The following is a 24,777-nucleotide window of genomic DNA, read 5'->3' as shown; positions in this document are numbered from 1 at the left end:
CCCTCAAATATTCTCTAAAAGCAGTGTTTATTAATCTTTGAAAGGTAGCAGGGGCATTGGTTAAACCAAATGCGAACACGAAATGCGAACACTCCAAATTCGGTTATAAAGGCTGTTTTAGCTTGGTCCTCCAGCACAATTGTGATTTGATTGTAGCCAGAGTACCCATCTAAAAAGCTATAAGATTCCTTCCCTACAACTCTTTCAAGCACGTGTTTTGAATATGGCAAGGGGTAATGGTCCCTCCTAGTGGCAGCATTGACCTTCTTGAGATCCACACACACTCTGAGTTTTCCATTCTTCTTTGGCACAATCACTATTGGAGACACCCATTCTGAGTGCTCAATAGGGTATATGAATCCGCATTCCACAAGCTTTTCAATCTCTTCTTGAACGATCTTTGCATATTTAGGATTCATTGGGGAGGGTCGTTGCTGAACTGGTTTAGCCATGCTATTCATGGGAATTGTGTGCTGCACCACGGAAGGTGGAACACCTTTCATATCATGATATGTCCAAGAAAATATATCCCTGAATTCCTTGAGAAGTTCTTTAAGTACACACTCCTCAGTCGCTGTCAGATCTTGGGCAATGAAGACAGGTTTAGACTCTTCTCCTGGGTCTGCTAACTCTATTTCCTTAACTATCGCTAGACCATCATAGACTCCATTGCTCCCATCGATAGGTTTTCTTTGAGCCTTTGTATACACAACCTTACGTTCCTCTGTGGTATAGGATTTGAAATTTTCAGGTGCAGGGTGTAAGTCTGTGGGGTCCTGTTGTTCTGTGGATTGTGATTTAACTTCTGATTCCTTTTGTTGTTGAGCTAACTCTCAATTTTGTTGTCTCCTTACGGTATGGCTCAACTTTGGCTTATTTGTAGCCTCTAGTTGTGCGATGTCAATGGGTTGTGGACTACACCACATAACGCTTTGAAGGTATTCACCCCAGTTATCTACCAACTTTCGATGAGCATCACATGCCCCTATATAATTAATCCATTCTTCGGTAGATTTCTTTTCATTTATTCTAGCACGCACATTTGCTCGATATTGTCGCCTCTTATATCTCTTACTCTTCTTGTTTAATTCTCGATTACGGTCGATTTCTAGTGAAGACTCACTAGATGAATCACTACTTGTGTCTTCTCCTCCCTTGGATAGATTATCATCTAGGTTACCACTAGGCCCTGAATGGTTTGTCCCCACATTTGCACTAAGATTTAACTCAGATTCTTCGTCCTGAGAGTCAATTTCAATTGATGATTCTGACCCCAAATCGTGTGGGCTATAGTCTTGTGAGGCGCTACTGGTTTCAATGCCAGTCAAACTTTCATCTTGTAGATCATCAGAAGCTATATGCATTGCTTCTAGCATATTTAAGGGTACAAGTGGTGGTATTTCATCCCCCTCAGGTGTTACCCAGGTCGTCCCACTATTTCCCCAAGTGTCTATGGTTGCTGCTAGGTGGACCCAATCCACATTGTCCGACTCAATCATCCCAGGTAGTACATCCATATAAGGAGAATCTTCCCCAACATCAGTGTCCACTTTACACGTGTAACAATACTGCAATGGGGCTGAGTGAAATGTGGTGTCAGATCTATGATCAATTATAAACCTGTTTCCTAGAGGATGTGCTCGACCGGTCACAAGATCCACTCGAATGACAGAATCTTGGAACTGCAAGTAGACATGGTTTTTAGACCAGTCAAGCACCATTTTTGCTTCCCTCATGAAAGGATGTCCTAAGATCATCTCCGATGCCATAGTGTGTTTGGAGAAATCCATAACAATAAAGGTAATTCTTATTTTATGTCCAAAGACCTTGATCTTGAGATCTTCTAACATCCCAATAGGTTTAACAATAGACCCATTGGCCATCTTCACTACTATGGTTGTGGTCGCAAGGTGAGGTCTTCCCATAGTTTCCCAGCAATTTTTAGTCACAATGCTAACCCCAGCGCCACCATCAAGGATTCCCTTCATAGTTAATCCCTTAGTAGTGATTGGTATAGTCGCATTGGATTCATCACCCTCAAATTATTGCCCCAACTTGTTAACAGGTATTTCTATAACAAGGTTCTCATCTAGGTTGGGTTGTGGATCTATGTGTTCCTCCTCTATTGGCATCTCCCCAGCTCCATCCATGTGTGCAAATTGTGGTAGCCCAAACTTTAGTTCTCCATTGAGGAAGGCTCGAAGGGCTGAGACTAGCTCGGGGTCTTTATATAGTTTGGACATGATGGTGGTTCTAACTTCTGAAGACATGAAATCCATCAATTTGGCAATGTTTAACGGCACCTTTTGGCCTTGAGTCCCTTGACATGGGGAAGATGGGATCTCCATTTCTTCGATAGGATCAGGTAGTCCCTCTGTAAACATTCTTTCCATCAAGAAGTGAGTACGCCCACTTTCCCATGACTTTAAGTCACTTTCTTCTTAGATGACACTAGGTATGTCCAAGGGTCTATGGAGTTGGTGAGGTTGTTGTTGCGTAGGGAACACGGTGTCTGTAATCTGGATCTTCCTAGGTGCTGGTTCTAGATCCCTTTGGGTATCTTCTACCAAACTCCTTAATTGCTTGACTCGCTCAATCTCCTCTGTAGGGTTTGGGTAAGTTCCTATCTTCTTTTTGGATCCTGGCCATTGTGGCTCATGAAGATCTTCCTTGTTGGTTTCTATGTTAGTGGTCGTTTTGGTCTCCATGGTTTCACCTGAATCAGAATCTTCTTCAGCGTCGTTCATATATACGGGGTCTTCACGAGTCCCTATGTTGGTCTTTGAACTAGGGTCTGACTTCGTTGCTTTTTGCGATCTCTTTCTTCGTGTTTTCTTATTTTTCTGAGATTGGGCAATTGATGCCGTGTCTCTTTCCTCAAGAATATAATTTTGTTTTTGGAGCATTGATCGTGTGAGTACGTTTACTGGTACCACGGGTGCACTTGGTGATGGCTCCTCGATAACTTCAATCAAGTTTAATGGCGTGATCTTCGGTGCATTTGGATTATTTGGACATTGGGCAATCAAATGATCTATGCCACATCGATTACACATGAGTATCGGCATTTTAGACGTGCTCGCTTGATTGGTTTGCATAAGTGTGGCGTTCTTTTGTAGCCTAATAGGACACTCAGCTACACGATGTGGACCTCCACACTCATAGCATTGAAGAGGTGGTCTCTTAGCAATGTAATTGATATTTTGGCCTCTTGCCGCAAGAGCAGCTACTTGATATACAGGTTTGACTTGTCCCCAATAGTCCTCCATGTAGTATTGTGGACTTTCTTCAAGCACATCCATCCCATAGGCAATATTAGGATCTATATCTTCCTCACAGCCTTCCAAACAAGCAATAGATGACTCACAACCCACTTGATTCACAGAAGTGATTCTCGGATGTGGTGGTTGCGGTCCTAGCACTGGAGGTGGTAAGGGTGTTGTTTGAACAACATTTCGGGCCCTAGGGACCATGTGTTGTGCTGTTTGTTCAAGAGGTGGGGCCGGCATCAATGCAGGCACTCGAGGTGTGTCTGTCCATGCTAAGGTTGGTCTACTGGCCATCACGTGCTTAAATACTATGCAATCCTTAGCTTGATGACCATACCTTCCACATGCATTGCAGTTCCCATTGAATTTTACTCTAAAAGTAGGGCATTCACTGGTACTATGCGGTCCATAGCATATTGAGCACCATTTTTGCTCCCTTCTTGGATACATATGATTGTTTTGCGGAGCACGATTGTCTCTAAGACTCTTTTGAATAGCCTTGGTGAGATCTGCTAAAGTCATCTCAGATATCTTTGGCTCCTTAGCAATAGGCTTTAGGGTCATTGGATGATGCCTTGATGCTTGCGAGCTAATAGATTTAGGCTCAATAGACACTCTTTCTCCTTGAATCATTAAATTATCCTCCAATTGGATGGCATTGGTGGTGACTGCTTCCCAAGTGGTGATACCTCTAATGGCTAGGCCATTGTAGATATCCTCATGCCGTAATCCCCTAATGAATCTATCAAGCAATTGGTTATTGTTGAAGCGCTCATTTGGATTACAACGAGAATTCAAATGCTTCAAGCGACTTATAAAGTCTCTCACCGACTCTCCTTCCTCTCGTTGGACTTTCTGGAGCTGAGAGGCTACACCCCAAAGCACTCCCTCCCGTATGTATTCCTTTAAGAACAGTCTCCTAAGAGTAGGGTAAATCGTTTTTTCTTCCACCCTTAGGGTTCTATACCAATCCCCAGCCTTTCCACTTAAGGTTAGGATTAAAACATTGCTCTTATGTAGGTCATTGTGTTCTCCTGGAGAATCGCATATTTGTTCAAACACTTCGATATGCTTTCTCACATCCCCGTCTCCACTAAATTTTTGTGTGAGCTTGGCTATTTGTACTGCCTTACTTCTAGGATCTCTATCAGGCGTGTTACGCATATTCTCAGCAATAGATCGACCAATAGCTTGAGAAAATGTTGCCAAGTCACCTAAGTGAGCAGGCAACGTGGGTGAAGGCGCTCCAGAGACTACATGTGGGGTAGGTATTGGCATTGGGCTTGGCGTATAGGAAGCCCTTGGGTTCCACGTTGGGTAAGATGTTGTGCCATGTGGTGGTCCATAGTTCATATGAGTGGCCCTAGGCATAGCAGACGTCGGATGTGACATGCTAATGCTAGCCGGTATAGTCCCATGGAAATAAGAACTTGTGTATTGTGGTTGTGGAGCATAGGTAGTTGAAACAATGGGAGGGGTAGGGACTACATGAGTGTGATGACCCATAGGTGCATACGATTGGCACACACTTGTAGGTACTGTTGCAGGCATTGAGCTACCATGTAGTGGTGCTTTACTAACAAATGAGGTCCATGGCGTGTTTCTCGGCATGCCCATCATTGGGGTAGGCATGGTATCCGTGGTGTCATCCAGGGAAAGATGAGCTAGACTTGGAAAAGTAAAGCTATCACTTGTGGGCTCAGATTGCATTGAGACCCCTGGCGAAACAACATATGGGGATTGATGGTACTGACTGGGGGAGTCTCCATTTGTGATAGAGTGGATTGTTTCCCTTTGCCCGTGTCTAAAAATCGCATAGGACCCGTCGAAGTTATGTTTATTCCTCGATTTTGCCTCTCGGATTGGATAATCCTATGGATGAAATTGCAGATCATGTGTTGTTGTTCCTCTAGACTAGTGGCACTAGATGTGGATTGTACAACTTCTAACCAACCCACATGATATGTGTAGCCCATGTATAGGTCGGTCAAAGTCTCCGTGTGTAGGTCATATTCCCAATTTTTATTGATAAATACCCCGTCCAAACTTGGTGTACTAGAGGGTTGCCGTGAGGTGGATGCAATGTTGCTTCCCGTGTTGCTACCTTAGAGGCGACTTTGGAAGGTGGTAGCTCGGTAGGGCCCTCATTAAATGAGGTAGGTAGAATGTCCACGTGGACACTCTGAGGGAGTGTGGGGTCTACAGGAGATGTGAATGGTGATTCTACTTCCCCACCCCCTTCGTTTACTTCACTAGCCGTACGTTCAGAGCGCGTAGCTCTACTAAAAGTTTCCATCAAACGGCTAAAAACACTAGTTCCAGGTTGTTGGGCCCAGCTAGGTACGGTTTCATTTGTTCCCCCACGGCTTTGTGTAAGATGCTCTTCCATAATATCATAGTCAGAGGAAGAGTCGCTAGCCGCTATATTTGGGTCTTGGGTTGCACTACCTTGGGTCCCCGCCGAGGGCGTAGACCCTAGCGTGGAAGGATAGTGAGTACCCCCGTAAATCGAAGCACTAGCTAGTTGTTGGGACTCTAGCACACGATCAGAGCGTAGATACATGTGCTTTGGGTGCCCTACAAGTGTCGGCAAGTACCCTCAAAGGTTACTTACTTTGTTTTGTGGGTGTTTTGCACCCCGTTTTCTACTTGATTTTTTCTTGTTTTTTAATGTTTGATTTTTTTATTATTAAAGTGTGTGATAGCTCGAAACGAGCGTATCACTTAGAGGGTCGCTGTGTGCTTTACAACACAATTTTCGGGCATTTGACGTTGTCAGGAGTTTTTTTGAGCAAGGGGTTGCGCATATGTACATACACATGCATGGTGCATCGAATAAAGGATTACCTAATTTCCATAGCCAGGTGGTTACGTGGGGCCCACATGTGTACAGGTAGGACAGCATGTACATAGTGCAGCGATTTTCACTATTATCAATACTAGTGTGTTTTTTCTACAATAAGGAGGAGTTGGTAGCACGTAAAACTTCTCGAGGAAGCTATCCGCGGGCCGACGACGTGAGGTCAGCAGGTGCGTCAGATGGCATCTAGTGGCGTCAGGAGGGCGAACGGGGTCAATATTTGCACGCGGATGAGGACGGACACAACGTGGGTGTTTGCTTGTGAGAATTATGCAGAAAGGTCATCATGAGGACCTTTTTTTGGGGCCACTTCACGTGGTTGCGGGATGCATTATTGGGGAAAGCTAAGTGCTAGGTGTGCGGATGATGCAAAAAAGGTGACAACTATGCACTGCGAGGTCAGTTTTTGGCCTGTTCGGGGTCCGTTTGAGGTCATCTAAAAGGCCAAGGGTGCCCAACTAAAAAAGCTAAGTGTGGGAACTGAGAAAACAGAGAGAAGACCAGAAAAAACGTGGAGAGAAGAGGAGGAACAGCCGCAGGTGTGTTTTTTGGGTTTTTGGAGCCTGTTTTGGCCGTAAACTGCTCATCCGAGGTCGGATTTGAGCACTTTGACATTGTAGACTAGGGTTTTTGGCCGTTCCGGACGCGATGGTGCTGTCCGTTTTGCCAAATTCCTCACTCTTTTCTTGCTGTTTTTCTGTGTAAGTTTCTCCTATGAGCGAAGTTTCTGCTCTAGTTTGTGATTGTATCTGGCTTATTTTACCCATATTGTGTGAGCTATTTGCCCCATTGGTGTTGGCCCAAGCTCAATTGTATCTAAACATCAGAAATTCTCCTCTTTTGAGCTGAGTTTTTTGGGTGTGTGTGTCTGTGTGGAGTGGGCAAGTGGATAGTCTCTCTCCTCTCACTCCAGAGGTGTGTTCCCTGTCTCGACCAGGTGTGTTGTCTAAGCCGAGTGGTGCCCCATAGTGTGTGTGTGTGTATCTTTCCAAGAGTGTGTGTCGGGTCGTTATAGAGGCGATGTGTGTGTTTTCATCCTGCTCACATTCTTTTGGCGCCCCCACTGAGGATCTTCTTCGAGTACCTTCTGCTTCGAGCTTCAAGCTTCAAGATTCGAGATTACAGGTTGCAGGTTGCAGATAACAGGTTACAAGTACATGTTACAGGGACAAGTACAGGTGATTCACACAGGTACAGGTAGCTGGAGTACAATGATATACTAGCAGTGATGTCACTTGCAGTTGTTGTGGGTATGCATCACTTGGCGCCTGTTTGAGCTCATTGTCTGCTGGATTGTACGTTACTTGTGGAAACTGCCATTGTACGCATTTGTGGAGCCATACTTGGTTGTATTTGGCAGTCCCAGCCATTTCTGAGACTTGGTCTGGAGGATAGTCATTTCTAAGACTTGACTATATGCGATTTGCATTAGCCTTCATGTGAGGGTCGATAGCGTGAGGTTTTTATTGAGCTGGGGGATTCTCAAATGTGGAGATCCTTTCGGTGATACAGGTAGCTGGAGCACCCTTTTTGTGACCTCGCCATAGGCTATGTACTAGTGAGTCCTACTTGATGCTCGGGTTCTATTGTTGACAGTTTATGCATACATATACAGTCTATATTTTGGGTTCCTACTGCTCTACTTCTGGGGAAACTCTGTCGAAATTTTCCCAAGTTATGATGGATGGTTTTTTGGTATTTTGAGCCATTTATGCTGTTATGCTGCTGAAATTTGGGCAAAAATCAGAGGATAAGTCAGGTGTGCCTTCTTGGGAGCTTCATGGTTGGCTTTAATGGATGATCAAAATGGCCCTCATTTCACTCCTTTTCATTTAACTCAAAGGATTCAGATTAATGTTCATGTGTCCAGGAAGATCTTTTTCTAGCAGCGCATAGTCTTTATGTTTGGGCCAAGAAGATTGAGAGAGATCCTGGAATGTCCTTTGCCTGTTGTCATTCCGATGATCAACTATGAAAACTCATTTGATGTGCATGTGTTTGTCCTTATCTAAAGTTGAGCTCCATTGAAGTTTCTGGGGATTGAGTAGTCAAAAGTTTTGGGTTCTTGCACGTGTGTTCAAAGGGGTTCTCAAAGCATTGTAACTTGGGTAGCCATGGCTTTCTCTTATCCCGAGTTTCATGGAAGAAGTGATGAAGATGTGGAAGAATTTTTGGAAAAGATGGAGGTTGCCTGCATTAGCAACCAGATTCATGACCCTACGCAAATGTTACGCCTTCTCCAAATTTGTTTGAAGAGTGATGCACGAGTTTGGTCTAAACCATTTGAAGAGGAGTTGCGTGTGGCAGATCCACCTATAAGATTGAGTTGGGACAATCTAAGGCATGGATTGGAAGTGGAGTTTGTGAAGATAGAAGATCCTGACAAAGTGTGGCAAGAAGTACAAGGTTTGGTGCAGAAGGAAGGTGAGCCAGTAGATGCGTACATACGTAAGTTTTCATTGGCATGGGAGCAAATGTGCAAGGCTTTAGCACCACAGGTACCCCCGCCTGACATGATGAAGAAGGACAGGTTCTTAGCTGGTCTTTGGGAGAATATACGTTGGAGAGTGGAGCTAAAGAAGCCTAGGACATATGAAGATGCACTAGAGGTAGCAAGGAACAACGAGTGGGAGCTGAGGAAAATGAGCCAGTTAGGGGTGGAGTCTTTGCCAATGAGGTCTGAATTTCAACCTATAGAGTCTTTACAAGGGCGCATGTCAGGGGTTCATCATGAACCAGTAGTTCCTGTTACTACTCAGGTTATGCCAGCAGTGGTCACTACAGCAGTGCAAGATGATGGGCTAAGGCAAGACATGAGGCAAATGGTAGATTTGATGAAGAATCTCAGCCTAAACATGCTAGGTCAAGTGGGAAATAATCGAGGTCGAGGGAGGTTTGCAAATCAGCAAGGAGGTGAAGAAAGGCCTAGGAATGGTGTTGGACAAAGCAATGGTAGGTTTTGGAGGCAGACGCCCACATGTTATAATTGTGGAGAGTTGGGTCACATCAGCCCGCAATGTGATAAGCCACCAAGGATGGGGGGAGACATGTATCCATTGCCAAGACAGGTGCTAACTAGGTCAAATGATTATGGCATCGAAATTAAGGGAGACGAAGGAACCAGTGGACTGACCCAGCAGGAAAAGGGAAAGACAAAAGTGCTAAGTGTAGTCACCTTGGAGAAGGCATCAAAGCTAGAGGATACATTAGTGATGCCTATTGGGAAGAGGACCACAGAGGATAAGAAAGGAAGAAGTGCCCCAGGTCCTAGTAAGAAGAAAGGAAAGAGCCATGAAGGCGAGGATGTCAAGGCCAAGAGAAAAAGGAGAGCTCGTCGAAAGTTTCATGTTTCAGATTTTCCACTAGGGGATGGGCAATTAAGCTATGACTTGAAGGAGGATCTGACGAGCAGGAAGGCAGATGTTACTTTTGGGCAGCTTATAGAGATGGTGCCTAAGCTAAAGCGACAGTGGAAGAGGATGGTTAACCCAATGGAGAAAGAGCCAGAGGAGAGGTTCAGTGAAGGTGTTGGCAATGGACGAGCTACCAGACATTTGTCCAATAGTAGATGTGTGGCATAAAAGGAAAAATTTGGGACAAGGTTATGTGGATGGCGGAGCCCAAATATGTGTCATAACACACTCATGCGTTGAGAAGATGGGTCTCACATTGGCTGGGGTGTCAGGTTTTCAGATTAGATTGGCAAACCATCAAAAAGTAAAATGCTTAGGTGTTGTAAAGAGCTTAGAAGTGGAGGCATATGATGCAAAGGCAGTGGTTGATTTTCATGTGATTCCAGCAGGGTTGGGAGCATATCCTATTATACTGGGCAGACCATGGTTACGTGCAGTGGGAGCTGTTCAAGATTGGCGACATGGTACAATTAGCCTCTATGGAAAGACAGGTACCAAGAAGCTTTATAATATGGACACAAGGAAACGATTAGAGGAGCTTTATGAAGATGAGGATGAGTCTAGTGATGAAGACTCTTCCACGGTGACAGATGAGGACAGTGATAGCACTACCAGCAGTGATGAGGATGTTGATGTTGCATTTCTTTTGATGGACAAAGAAATCCAGGAGATTGGTTTAGTTGCATTTGCGAATGAGGTTGAAGATGAAAGTGAAGGGCCTTATGAAGTGATTGAAGGGCTGATGCAAACCAAGGTTGAGTTGTCAAAGAAGCAGGAATTAATGACGCAAATGATTAGTGGAGACCTCTCAGCTATGGAGAAGGATATATATTTGCATATGCTGGCTAGTTTTCCTGATTTGTTCATTACTTCATATGAAGAGATCAGAGGGTTCAAGGGTGAAGAGATGCATATAGAGCTGAAAGAAGGTGCTAAGCCAGTGTGGCAAAGGCTAAGAAGGATGGGTCAAGAGCAAATGGAAGCCTTGCGGGTAGAGGTGGACAAGTTATTGAAGGCAGGGTTCATAGTTCCAGTGGAGACCACAGAATGGGTGAGTCCAGTTGTAGTCAGTCCAAAGAAGGATGGGAAGTGGAGAATTTGTGTGGATTTTAAACCCTTAAACGCAGCCACTAAGAAGGTGTGTCAAAGTAGTTGTCGGCCGTGTCGATATAGCGAGCCTTGCCGAGCCTTGCTGAAGCCGCACAAGAGGGGGGGGTACCCCACTGTGGGTACCGTCCCTTGTGTTTGAAAAAAAAGCTTTGGCTACCAACCCCCAAGGGGTTGGGCGCCCGTCGGGTGTGTAAAGAGACTAGCTCACCGGCTATGGCCGCTTGTAGACAGTGCGAGGGGTTGAGCCAAGCTCCCCGCGCCTCGTACAGTGCTCCTCTCTGCCTCTGTAGGCACGTGAAAGGGTCCACACGCTAGCGCGATGCCGAACAGCCCGCAAGGGCGCCGTTTGGTGCAGGTCCAACCTCGGCGGCTTCTCCTTGCAAGGGCAGTTGCCCACGTCTTCGGCCTGTCATCCTCCTCACACAAGGTGAGTTCCACGCTCCCTTGACCCCAACATGCAAAAAAGCATGCAAGTTTTTGTGGCTCCCCTCCTCCACGGCTGTGCCTTTCCCAAAAAAGGAACCAAGCTCTTGATACCAATGTTAGACAAGGGGATCTAGAGCCTAGGAGTTCACCTCCCAACCACCCACTATACAGCTTGGCCCCTAGCCCTTTGCCCTAGTTGGACTCCCTTTCCACACTGCCTAGCCCGGCCTTGCTCTTGTCTAGTCTGGCCTTGCCGGTGTCCTGACACATGTCCTTCCACTGCAAGGTTCATGGGGACAACCTCCCGCTCCTTGGTGTCTTTGATAATGGACCCTTCCTAAAGGTGTGGTAGGCTGAGCTCCTCCAAGTTAGGTTCCTCGCTCACAAAGAAGATGAATGTTGCCAGCCAAGAAAGGTACTCCACCTCCAACTTGCGCTTCTTGATTGCTGACACCCCTGGGGCTTGCTCGTCCAAGAAATGGCCCGCGTCGGTGGAAATTTCTTGGAATCGTCTCAACCGCTTTGAGTATGGCGATCACCTTGTGTATGTAGCACAAAAGATAGCAAGGCACCTAGATCCCTGCATTGGGGAGATAGATACGGAATATTTTATGATGTGCTCCTCCATGAATGGTGAAATCTCGGTAGCTGCATCCATGTGACGGGAAATTGTGGCTTCAAGGTTAGGGAGACAAGTAAAGAAGGTGTGGAGGTTCAACTTCCCTTTGTATTTGGTATCCTTCAGGAAGAGAATGAAGCGTGACAAAGGGGTGGATGTGGGTGCAAATGCAGAGGCTGTGGAGGCATCCATGTCTAGCCTGGGTGCACACAGAGAGTGGAGGAGCTCAAGTGTTGCGAAAGTGAAAATTTTGAATGAATGATAGAGTAGTTCCATGCATGCCCCAATCCTCCTCGACCTTCAATTTGTCTTCAATTCTCTTCCCAATTTGTGGACATTCATTACAATAAGCAGCCAATGGTCACCAAACTATGATGTATTGAAAATGTGGTGGAATGATTCTCACCTTGTGACCTTGCAAACAAAATTGCGCTTGTTGAAGGGCCTCAAAACCCATTATAGACAAATGTTCTCGCACATGACTGAGAGTCCACTTGGACAGCCTCCAAAGCATCATTGGGCATCCTCACTGTAATGTCAAAGCTTGCAATAGCGCTATCTACGCTCTGTAAGGGAGTCCACACTCCAAGATTTCACATCCAACGATCATAGTGAAATTGTATGTACAAGGAGGTGTGGATTTTAAATAGCGCATCCAAACCAAATGATTTTCTCATATTAAACCGATCATTTAATGTGGGACAATAAACGGGAACAAGGGTTAGAATATAGACATGTGCTTATGGATCTATATCAAATAAGAGATGGTCTGTCAAAGAGCAAGGTTAACTAATGGAGCTTAAAAGACCTTAGGGTTAGCTTCATTAAAGACCTCCTACTTGATGACTAAGGTACTCTAGGTACTTGTCATACTTAACGAAGAAGGTGCTTGAGAAGCTTTCCATGCATGGGGAGTAAGGTGCTTGAGTCAAAAAGATACCCTACAAACTTAATGAAGAAGTGCTTGAGAAGCTTCCTATGCATGAAAGTCCCAAAGTTAGAGGAATGTTTGACTTAACCTTCCACTCACCCAAAGGGCACCCCTTTTCTCAAAAGACACATGGGACACATGTCAGACTCTCCCTAAGCTTAACCACATGGTGTGCTTGAATGCTATTGGTTGGGCTAAAGAGGGGTCCAATGAGCTTCTAGTTCCATCCAACAAACATCTAGATATTTTCAAGATCCCTCTCTCTAAGGGGTAAGGAGGACACTTGTCCAAAGACTACCCATGTACTTGAATGCATGCTGCATGTGATTGGCTAGGGGGGAGAGGGGTCCAATGAGCTTGAAACATGTGTAAACGCTACAACTTGCCTCAAGCAATCAAGGGGGGTGCTAGGGGGATATACAGCACACACACACACACACTACATTTGTGGATTCGTTATCACTTGGTGAGGACTCCACCTCCTTCTCCAAGTTTGTGATAAGTGAGAACCTACACCAACACTCTTGGCTATGGAATGCAAATCCAACCAAGAGCCATGCTTCAATGCTTAAGCTTGCCATCTTCTCCATCTTCATTACTATGCTATTATGTATGCTAGCAAGAAGAGTGATGATAAGTGAGGAACTATTTCTTTCTCCTATGGAATGTTTCTTCTTCCTCTTCCCTACCCTCATTCCCCACTAGCTCTCTCCACCTTTGCAGGTGTTTGAGGCCTTGGGAATGAGGCTTGGGATAGTTAATGCTTTCTACAAGTTTATGTTATGCTTGTGATGCATGAAGCTTTCCATCTCCATTGCATCACCTAGGTCACAAGGAACACAAATATTGTATTGTACCAAGTCTCTCTTGATAGGAGAAACTATAATAGAAATTCCTATTGGAGGGGGGACCGGCTCCGTGTGAGTCCGGTCCTCAACTATTGTCATGTTCTCTAAACTCTCTCTCTTGCAAAAGTATTGTTCATGCCAAGATAACTAAGTACCATGTTTATGTTGCTACCATCAATTAAGTTCACCCACTATGCTCACAAAAGTAGCTTCACCTAATTTCCTAATTCCGCTACTCTCAAAGTTCATAGGCCATTACCATTACATTGGTATCAGAGCATTTGGTTTCTCTTAAGTAGAGAGGTCCTTAAGTAGCCTATTAATCGTTGATTTTTTTTAATTATATTAGGGTAAGTGGAACTGGGATCTAGTATCGATTTTGTTGAGCCCACTATGTGGGATATGGTGCACACCTCGGGAGCTTTAGTTTTAATAATGGAGTCTTTTTAGACTTGCCTACGGCTTTACCATTATTGAGCCATAAGAAGTCCAAAAGGAGCTATCCCTTGACAAATTCGCTATGTTAGATTCACTCCACTACTCTCTATAATTAACCAATTCGAGCCGTGGGTGTAGATACTTAAGGCCTATTTTCAAAGGCTAAGAGGAGTGGCAACTAAAGTTTTGAATTGCCAAAGGATACACTAAGTAAACACATAAGTTTAATTAACATGGCTGACAATAACCAAGAGAGTAGAATGAACATTGATAACTTTGATTTTGTACATGAAGGTGCTAATGATGATGCCCGCATGTTTGTTAATTATCTTGTTACTAGGTTGCACAAGCTATGGGCAAGCCCGCTTTGCAAGCCGAAGTTACTCACAACTTCGTACTTATGGGATTTTCTTTCCTCTCCAAGAGGAGAGAGAGCTTAGCAGGCCTCTTGATGAGACCCCCAAAAGAAGACTCTCTCCCATACGAGAGGAGGAATCCAAAGACAAGAAAGTAATGAATCCCTAAGTTCCTCCAATGATGTGTCTCCATAAAGATGGCGGACTAAACGATCGCCAGATCCTCCCAAGAGGAAATGGTTAAACCATATTCCTTCTCCTCGTCACTCCAAAAGGGAAGAGAGGAAACAAAGGAAGAAAAGGGTCACCTCCTTCTCCTTCTTCTTCACCTTCCTTCTCTACTGATGAAAGCTATGGCTATTCTCCTAGAGAATACAAGAGGGGAGGACATCGTAAATCTTACTCTGCATGGTGAAGGTCACAAAAGCTAAATAAGTTCAAAAAGGGAGGAAAGAATATCTCTTTTCTCACCTATGATGGCACCTTTGGTGCTACTGAGAAAGTATTGGCCTTCATCCAACATGCAGCCTTTGGAGACGAGGGCTTCACGGAGTCCTCCAAGCTACACCATGTACGTATGCAATTCCAAAAAAATTGGCTCGTCAATAGTGGGCTAGCCTTCGTGGCAATGACGAATCCCCAAAGACATGGAAAACTCTACAAGTTTCCATCATGAAGCAATTCCTTGCAAGCGATACAAAGGACAAAGTACTCACCGATTGGCGGAGTTTGAGGCTTCTCTCTATGAGCCTATCCACAAATACGTGGACAAGTTTTGGGATTTATATCTCAAGGCTATTTCCTTTCAAAAGATAGACTTCGCCAAGCAAAAGAAAAAAACAATTGCAGGATTATCCAAAGAGATGGCCGAGTATGTCAACTCTCAATAGCCTAGTTCTATCACCAAAGTAATCCACCATGCCATGGTTGCTTCACGCATAAATTTCCAACAAGGGGTTAGACGGAATGTTAGGCCCATGAAAAATAAACACAAAAGTGATGCAAAGGGAAAAATTAATGCCCAAAATTCTTCCCAAGGCCATTCCAACAGCAACAACAACAATCAGTCCAAGGAGAAAGCAGTTTACAAAGGTAAAAATAAACTCTCTCCTGAAGAGCTTGAAGCTTTTTGTAAGGACAAATGTTTTAAGTGTGGGGAGCAAGGCCATGGTTACCATCCTTGCCCCAAAAGGATTGCCCGCAATGAGACTCCTAGAGCCTCTATGTTTGAAGCTCCAAAAGAGGTTGCTCATTGCCAAGGATTTCTCCTTTCCTATGCTTGGGGAAGATGGAAGAGCATGATCCCTTTATTTTGTTTTCCCTGGTTCAACTCACAACTTCATATCCACGGAGTTGACCACTAAGCTAGGCATACAAGCCCATGAGATGGGAGATGCATTGAACGCCAATGGAGCTATCAAGGGACAAGACGTCTTAGTTACTTCCTTAATTGGAAAATTAAGGCTTCATGTCCAAAGCTATGTGGACAAAAAGGATTTCTTCATCTCCCCTCTCAAACATGAGAATGTTATCGTTGGGGCACCATGGTTTAACCGCATGGCTCCCAACATGAAGTTCCCTAAAAGGAGAATCTCCTTCACCTTCAGGGAAAAGAGCATGTACATAGATGCTCATGAGTCGGGGAACACCATATCCCTGCAATAAAGGGAATCAACCTCTAAAATGAGGGATGATGACCATGCAATTGAGCTCCTACTAGGAAGCTCACCGCCTAACAAACCTCCTTATTGAGTTTCACAAGCTCAACAAGAGGAGATGATGAGGCAAGTGCATGAATTGGTGGAAAAAGGGATGGTGAGGTCTAGCTCCTCTCCATTTTGTTCACCATTACTTTTAGTGCAAAAGAAATAAGACACATATCACATGTGTGTCAACTATAGAGCACTAAATAAGACCAGTATCAACAATAGATTTCTCATAATGCGGGTAGAAGATCTATTTGATAAGTTACAAGTTTTGGCCTGACACATGCTTCAGACGCATTCAAACTCATGATGGACAAAAGTCTTTAGGCCATTCAAATTCTGTTGAGGAGTAAAAGCGACACCTCCGGGTAGTCTTTCAAGTTGTGAGAGAGAATAAGCTTTTTATTAATCAAAATAAAAGTGAATTTTTCCTACAAGATACTCAATATTTAGGTCACATTATCTCCAAAGATGGCACCCGAATGGATCCAAGAAAGTTAAAGATAATAAAAGGATGGCCTAATCCAAGGAATCTACAATAGGTACAAAGCTTTATAGGTATGTTTGCATACTATAGATGCTTCATTAAAAAAAAAATCATTAATAGCAATCCCATTACATGAATTAACAAAAAAAGAATGTTAAGTATTCATGACTGCAAAAGTGCAAGAAGCTTATCTCTCAACATGTGCTCACACTACTAGATCTCTCAAAGACATTTGAGCTCTAATGTGATGCTTGTGGTGATTGCCTTGGAGCTATTTTGCTTCAAGAAGGGCATGCCATAGCATATGAGAGTCAAAGACTCAACTTCGATAAGTGAGTATTGGGCAAATACAAAAAAGAGCTACTAGCTATTCTATGTGCCCTAAACACGTGGAAACACTATCTCTTGTGGACTCCATTCACTCCGACAAACAAATGAGGTGGGCAAATTTTCTTTTTGAAATTTAAATTTCATATTGCTCACATTGTTGGCAAAATCAAGTGATCGATGCACTTTCACAATGACCAAGGGTAAATGTGGTGTCTATAGCAACTCACAATGATCTATCTTTTATGATAGATGAGTATGCTACTGATCAAGACTTTAAGTATGTAATTATAGCCTTTGCATTAGGGAAGAAAAAAGAACCATTCACCTTGAAGGATGGTTATCTTCCAAATGGCAATAGGCTATGTATTACTCACCCATACAATAAGAAAGTCATGTATGAATCCCATACTTGTCCTTATACAGGGAAAAGAGGGAATCCATAATCTACTCTTCAAGGAGTAGAAATGTATTTTTGTTGGTCTACCATGAAAAGTAAACATACAAGAGTATGGTTCAAAATGCGTGGTATACCAAAAGTTGAAATTTGATTGAGGGAAGCAACTTGGATTGTTTTAGTCGATAGGCTTAACAAGAAGACACACTCTATGCCTGTCAAAAAGACTATTAAGGCACATCAAATGGAAACCCTCTTCATATTTCAAATCTTCAAGCATCATGGCTTTCCAACATCCATAGTGTCGCACAAAGATCCTAGAATGACCAATAATTTCTAGAACGGTCTCTTTGAGAATCTAGGAAGTAGATTAAATTTCTCTTTCGGCCTATCATCCACAAACGGATGACCAAAGTGAAATAACTAATCTAATGATTCTTGAATCTACTAAAAGCCTATGTCATGGAAGTTAATCAATGTTCTCAATGATAGAAGTACCTACCTCTTATAGAGTATGCGTACAATGACATTGTACATACTTCTTTGGGGAAAGCACCTTTCGAGGTTAAAGAGGGAAGATCCAGAAGTCCCTTACTACTCAAATTACATGTGAAGATCTTCTCCTGCTGATGAATATAGCCAAGACTCAAAAGAATATTTTCCAAAGATTAAAGAGGTTATATCCATCTCAAAGAAAAGGCAAAAAGGTTTGTTGCTAATAAGCATAGAAGAGCCTTAGGCTTTAAGAAAAATGATTGGGTCTTGCTAAAGCTTCTCAAGGCTCATCTAAGGCATACTACAGGCAAGAATCCTTCGAGCCACCAATAGTATTATGCTAAATTAGCAAAAAGATACTATGGTCCTTTTTAAATTCTTAAACCAATCAATGAGATGTCTTATCAATTCAAGTTGCCCAACCATTGTCTCATGCACCATGTTTTCCATAAGAGCCAATGTAAGCCTTACAAAGGAGCGCTATCAAAAGAAGCAATAGTTGAAGACCCTCCAAAAATCAAAGATCAAGAAGAAGTACTTCAACCTGAGTCCATTGGAATGATGTCATAGAGTAAAAAGGGATCCTCTACCGGCTAAGACAAATTGACTAATGACTATGGTTTTTTCTCTTTTACCTCATAGTCGAGGATGACTATGATTCCAAGAGAGAGGTAATGTCATAACATCTAATATCTAACCAACCCAAACAATTTTATCATATTAAACTAATCATTTAATGTGGGATAATAAAGGGGAACAAGGGATAGAATATAGACATGTGCTTATAGATCTATCTTAACACGGGGCCAATGGTAAAGGGGTCCAAATGAGAGATGGTCTATCAAAGCGCAAGGTTAACTAATGGAGCTTAAATATTTTAGGGTTGGATTCATTAAAGACCTCCAATGGTTAGTGTTAAAAGTCCTTTGACCTTAGGCAAGCTAGGGTTGAGCTTGAGGTGGGAACCCGACCTAAGCTTGAGGTGCTTGTCGTGCTTGATGACTAAGGTACTTGAGGTACTTGTTATACTTAATGAGGAAGGTGCTTGAGAAGCTTCGCATGCATGGGGGGTAAGGTGCTTGAGTCAAATAAAAGAGACCCTACAAACTTCATGAGGAAGCTTCCTATGCATGAAAGTCCCAAACTTAGGGGAATCTTTGACTTGACCTTCCACTCACCCAAAGGGCACCCCTTTTCTCAAAAGGCACATGGGACACATGTTAGACTCTCCCTAAGCTTAACCACATGGTGTGCTTGAATGCTATTGGTTGGGCTAAAGAGGGGTCCAATGACCTTCTAGTTCCATCCAACAAATATCTAGATATTTTCAAGCTCTCTCTCTCTAAAAGGTAAGGAGGACGCTTGTCCAAAGACTACCCATGTACTTGAATGCATGATGTATATGATTGGCTAGGGGGGAGAGGTCCAATGAGCTTGAAAAATGTGTAAAAGCTACAAATCACCCCAAGAAAGCAAGGGGGGTGCTGGGGGGATATACACCACACATACACACTCATTCTGTGGATTCATTCTAAGTTGGTGAAAGTTCAGGACTCTACCGACTTCTCCAAGTGTTAGCAGCAAGCTAACACGGACACCACGGACACCATTTTTTGGAGCTCTCATTGTAAAACACTTATTATTTTGAAAAATCGGGAGTATTGCAACTCCTATTTTTTGAATAAACCTTGTAATTGATGAGCCGGGGCTACAAGCTTCCAGATTGTATCAACCTGTCATTGCCTATCTTTAGTTAGAGCTCCCAGATTATTAGTTTTGACCACCAAAAACCTTGGCTAAGGTATAAAATCCAATTTTTGTAAGTTATTGTGAATTTTTGGATACTAAAATACACAGCGTGAGCTAACGACGCTAACTTCTCTCCTTCTCGCGCTTCCTACTCCCTCCCCGGTTGTCACATTGTAGTCGTGTTTGTTGCATTGCAACCGTAGGTAAGAGCTCTACACATTGACGTAAATATGTCACAGTATTTTGTAGCTTTTGGCTTCGTCGATCAGCGGCCTAATTTCATCATAAGTAGAAATTTACACTTCAAAATACAAAACTAAGCATAGGCGGGGTATTGGGACAGCATTGCTAACCATTTAGGTGCATTCTGGATCGAAAACGACTAGGTCAAAAATACATTGCTGTTAATAATCGCGATTTTGGCACTTGACCTAACGTGGGGCTTGAGACCATAGGCATGTGTGCTTAGGTCTTATAAACTTGTCCTTGAAGTTTCATTACATTTGGATATCATTTGATGCTGTAATGGATGTGATTTTTTTGCCGATGAGCGATTGGCTTTTGGTGATTTCAGTCACTTAAGTGTATCTTGAGTTAGATGCGAGTTGTTTGTTGTTTTCCAAAAGATTGACAACCTCTTGTAGCCTCTATGCACTAGTTGAGTCATCGTCGTCCCATGGATTGACAATTTAATCATGGTTCTTGCTAAAACTGCAATAAGATAGGATAGTGAGGTTAGACAGGCGTCCCACATTTGGCACCACTATCGGGGATCGAAGAGACCTAAACTAAGGAAAAACACAAGCATCTTGTGAAGTTGTCCTTTAACTTCCTCTATGATCTCCTAAAGTTTAAAATTTTCTTTTAGAAACCGCATAGCTTAAGATTGTCGTCTTTTGCTGTGTAGAGGTAGCTTGGAGGTAAGTTGCACTTGCTAAGTGCCTTTAGGATTGTAGAACTAGATTAGGATTTTGAGGATGATTGATAGACGAGACAAGTCTTAAGACCAATGCTCAAGAAACCATAAAAAACAAGAAAACAATTGTTTGTGGACACTTTCCACAACCCCATTGCATAAGAATCTAGGAGTAGGGTAACTAGGATCCGAGGTGGATTTTAAAACATTTCTCTCTCTGAAAGAATCATTATGATTTGTATTTGAAGTTGCAGAATTTCATGTCTACGGCTAGAAATAGCACGAAAAGAGTCTAAACCACTCAATCTGACTGGAGAGTATGCTTAAAAGTTGTATGAACCAGTGGGCAAGTTCAAGGACACTTTTTTGACCAAGCTGGCATACCACTATCTTTACATGTGTAATAAGCCCACAAACCAAATTTGGTGAGATTTGGATCTTTGGATTGGAAATTGTGACCAAATTTGCAAAGTCTGCGGACAGAAAATTGATGACCATTTGACCAAAACATGTCTAAACTTTATGAAACTTGGCTAGAGACCTTAAGTTAAAGTGCTTAACATATCTGTGTCAAGGTTGGGACAAAATTTTGTAAAAATGTAGCTGGAGTAAATAATCGTGATTATTTACATCTACTTCAAAAATTGACAGTTTTGCAAATTTGAGTATACCACAAGGTCAAGCATATCAAGTAGACCACACAAATCAATTTTGGTGAAATTTGAATCACAAAAGTGAGACTTACGCCAGATTCTTGAAATCAAAGTCTGCAGACAAAAAACAGCTGATAAACTTAAACAGATTTTGTCCAAACTTGTTGAAACTTGTCCAGGGACCTTAACAGGCTGTATGCTCCGAACTGTGCTCAAGATTCCAGGTTGTAGATTAATCAAAGGATTAATTTGCAACCTGGAAATTGATACATGTTCACTCAATTTCCAGGTTGTAGATTAATCCTTTGATTTTTTTCAAAGTCGAGTTTGAAAATTGCAACGGTTGACTCACTTAGTTTGAATTGCAATGATACACATAGACCAATCACAACAGCTAGCAAAAACTATATTGTCTTTATAGAAGAATAGCTAACTTGATCAAATTTGTACAGGAATCAGGTTGCAGACGAGGAATCGGTAGCTTGACAGAAAGTGAAATCCAGTCAAGTGGAAGAAATTGACAACAAGTCAATCCAAAGGTAAGTACTCTATCTAGGGCTGCATAAGTCTTTATGAACCTTACATCTGGTCGTGTGCTAGGAAATCAAGGCATATTTGGAGAAACCTCCAGTATAGTATCCACTGAAGAAAGCATGAATCAAGCCAATTCCTTGCACACTATCCTTGAACAAGTCTTAGACACTTGTTCTGATTCGGCATCTGAAATTTCTTCCTATTCGACTCACTCAAAAACCGGAACAACAATGCGCTACAAGCATATACTCTCTTTTTATAAGACTAATCGCCATGGAGCTCAGGTTTACCTGGATCCTAACAAAGAGTATGCCATTCGCATTGATGACCATGGTATTGAGTTCGAAGAAGAGATTAGGACAAACAAACAAGGAAAAATGTACATGGATAAAAACGGAACTCAATATTTACAAGTTAAAAACTCTGACGTGATAGACAAATGGGGGTTAGAAGTAAACACCATAATCCCAGATATGTCAGCAAAAGAAGGACCACCAACCTTAGGATTCAAGCGATACGATCAAGTTGATTTGAAGCCTTTGAAACAACTTAGTACGGATAATCCTAGGATCCGAGTCTATTATTGGGAGTATAGAAATGTAAAAGATCTTTTGTGGACTTCACATGTCAAATCAGCACAATTGACGGCCATGAAGATCATCTATATCTTCAAGATCAAGGATAAGGGATCAATAGACCTACCAACCTACCTGTTTAGGGATTGTTATAAAGATAACTTTGTTATGATGACTCTTGAGGAGGTAGAACAAACTAGATACCAAAGGTATTCCATAAGGGATTGGATATTGGGCCAAGGACCAAGAACAATTCCAAGAGATGAACACCGTGAGAGATCATCTGAGAGTAATGTTAAGAAACCAGAAACCACCTCATCATGCAGAAAACTGGGTGACACTAAGGCCAATCTAGGGTTGCATGAGTCACTATTTCCAACAGACTGGTTTGAAGAACTTAAAACAGGACCAACTGCCAGAAGATCGAGAGTCGAACCAAGCAGACGCGTCAAACCAGCTGATTTTCAGAAATGGGTCAGAAAATATAGTGGATCATGGGATCCATACGATCACTTACCAAGCTTTAAACAAGTGCTAAGAGCAGAACGTATATTCAATTTTCATACTCAATTCAAGGGGTTTGGAATGACATTAGAAGGAAAAGCATTGACATGGTTCCAAAACATTCCACCGAGGTCAATCATGGACTTAAACACATTAGCTCAAGGATTTGTAGCTACTTGTTCCAAAATGAGGATCAAACACAATATGGTAGCTCAAATCTACAGCTTTAAACAAAAACATGGTGAGTCTCTTAGGGATTGTGCAACTCAAATGAAACAATACAGTGCTAGATGCCCAGAGCTAGAGATACCTGCAGAAGAACGACTAGTATCATTAGGAGATTTCGGAGGTCTTTTGGAGGGCCTTTTGGTAGAGAGAGGAAAATAAGCTCCTCCAATGAGAGAAGAGCTTACGTTACGTAGAAAAATAGATTGATATTAACAAAAATATAAAAGGTGTCCCTCTCCTCATTTAATAATCTAGTGGTCCTTGAAGACGAGCACTCTCTTTTATTTAATGCGAGCACCTTTTTCAGAAGGTAGATGCGGTGCATTTGATATGGGATACATCATCACTAGAACTCAAAAAGTCACAAAACTATCAAGTGGTGGAAGATTTTGAAACTTTTGATACTGCCAATGCGTCCGGAACACACATATCTCCTAGAAATGAATGTCCAATTGCCTCGCTTAGACATCCAAAGAGGCCAAAAATGTCAAACACCCCTAAAAGAACATTTTACTAACGGCGCGTGAGGGGGCATTTCAAAATTTTGGAATGCCTCCTCGCGCGCCGTTAGTAAAAAGGCCCTTTTTCCCTCTTTTTAGGGAGCTTTTTGAGAGGAAAATGTCCAAAAACCTCTAAAAAGGGGCTTTTTGGAAAGATAAGTGTCCAAAAATCACTAAAAAGAGCTTTGTACTAACGGCGCGCGAGGGGGCATTCCAAAATTTTGGAATGCCTCCTCGCGCGCCGTTAGTAAAAAGGCCCTTTTTTCCTCTTTTTAGGGAGCTTTTTGAGAGGAAAATGTCCAAAAACCTCTAAAAAGGGGCTTTTTGGAAAGATAAGTGTCCAAAAATCACTAAAAAAAGCTTTGTACTAACGGCGCGCGAGGGGGCATTCCAAAATTTTGGAATGCCTCCTCGCGCGCCGTTAGTAAAAAGGCCCTTTTTTCTTTTTTTTAGGGAGATTTTTGAGAGGAAAATGTCCAAAAACCTCTAAAAAAGGGCTTTTTGGAAAGATAAGTGTCCAAAAACCCCCAAAAATGGGCTTTGTACTAACGGCGCGCAGAGGGGCATTCTAAAATTTTAGAATGCCTCCTCGCGCGCCTTTAGTAAAAAGCCCATTTTTGGGGGTTTTTTGACATTTTTTGCCTCTCTGGATGTCGGAATGAGACAAGTAGACATTCGTTTTTAAGGTATTTTGGCGTTCCGGATGCATTGGTGGTGTCAAAATCCTCAAAATCTATCACTATTTTACAGTTTGTGACTTTTCAACTTTCAGTGATGACGTAAGCTGCATTGAATGCGCCGCACCTGCCTCCTGAAAAAGACGCTCGCATTAAATAAAAAAGTGACCGTTTTCAAGGACGATTGGGAATATAAATCTACTTTTCAGAGTGTCTGGTTGTCCTTTTGGACGTACTCACAAGGTGCAAGTGCATTTTAAAAAAAGTTTCTAGAGAGAGAAATACAATTTCTTACAAGGCCCTCCAAATGACCTCCGAAATTTTCTAATGCATTGTTTCTAGAGGGACTGGCAAACAAAGGACTTCATGCTATATTGTATAGTAAGAAGCATACAACCCTAGAAGCATGTGTCTCAGATGCTATTGACTTAGGAGACAATTGTGATATTTTCAGCAAAGAAGATGTCCCTAAGGATAATCAAAGTAATAAAACAGCATCCACTAAACCAGCACAAGTGGGAACGACTAGTGCAACACCACTTTTAGCCATAGAAGACATGCTTAAAAGGATGAATGACATGATGAATAACATGCAGAAAGCACCTATGAGATTACCAGGGCAAGGGATACCTCAACAGAGACAACCAATTATGCCACAAAAATGGTGTGCAATCGAGGGTAAATGGACCAACCATGAGACAACGAGTGCTATTTCCGACCAAAGTATGATGGGAATGTTCAATACGTGCCCATGAGGCC

Source organism: Adiantum capillus-veneris, chromosome 27, assembly GCF_014529385.1.
Source record: "Adiantum capillus-veneris isolate H3 chromosome 27, ASM1452938v2, whole genome shotgun sequence".
NCBI classification, from domain to species: domain Eukaryota; kingdom Viridiplantae; phylum Streptophyta; class Polypodiopsida; order Polypodiales; family Pteridaceae; genus Adiantum; species Adiantum capillus-veneris.
Note: the sequence above shows the minus strand (reverse complement) of the source record.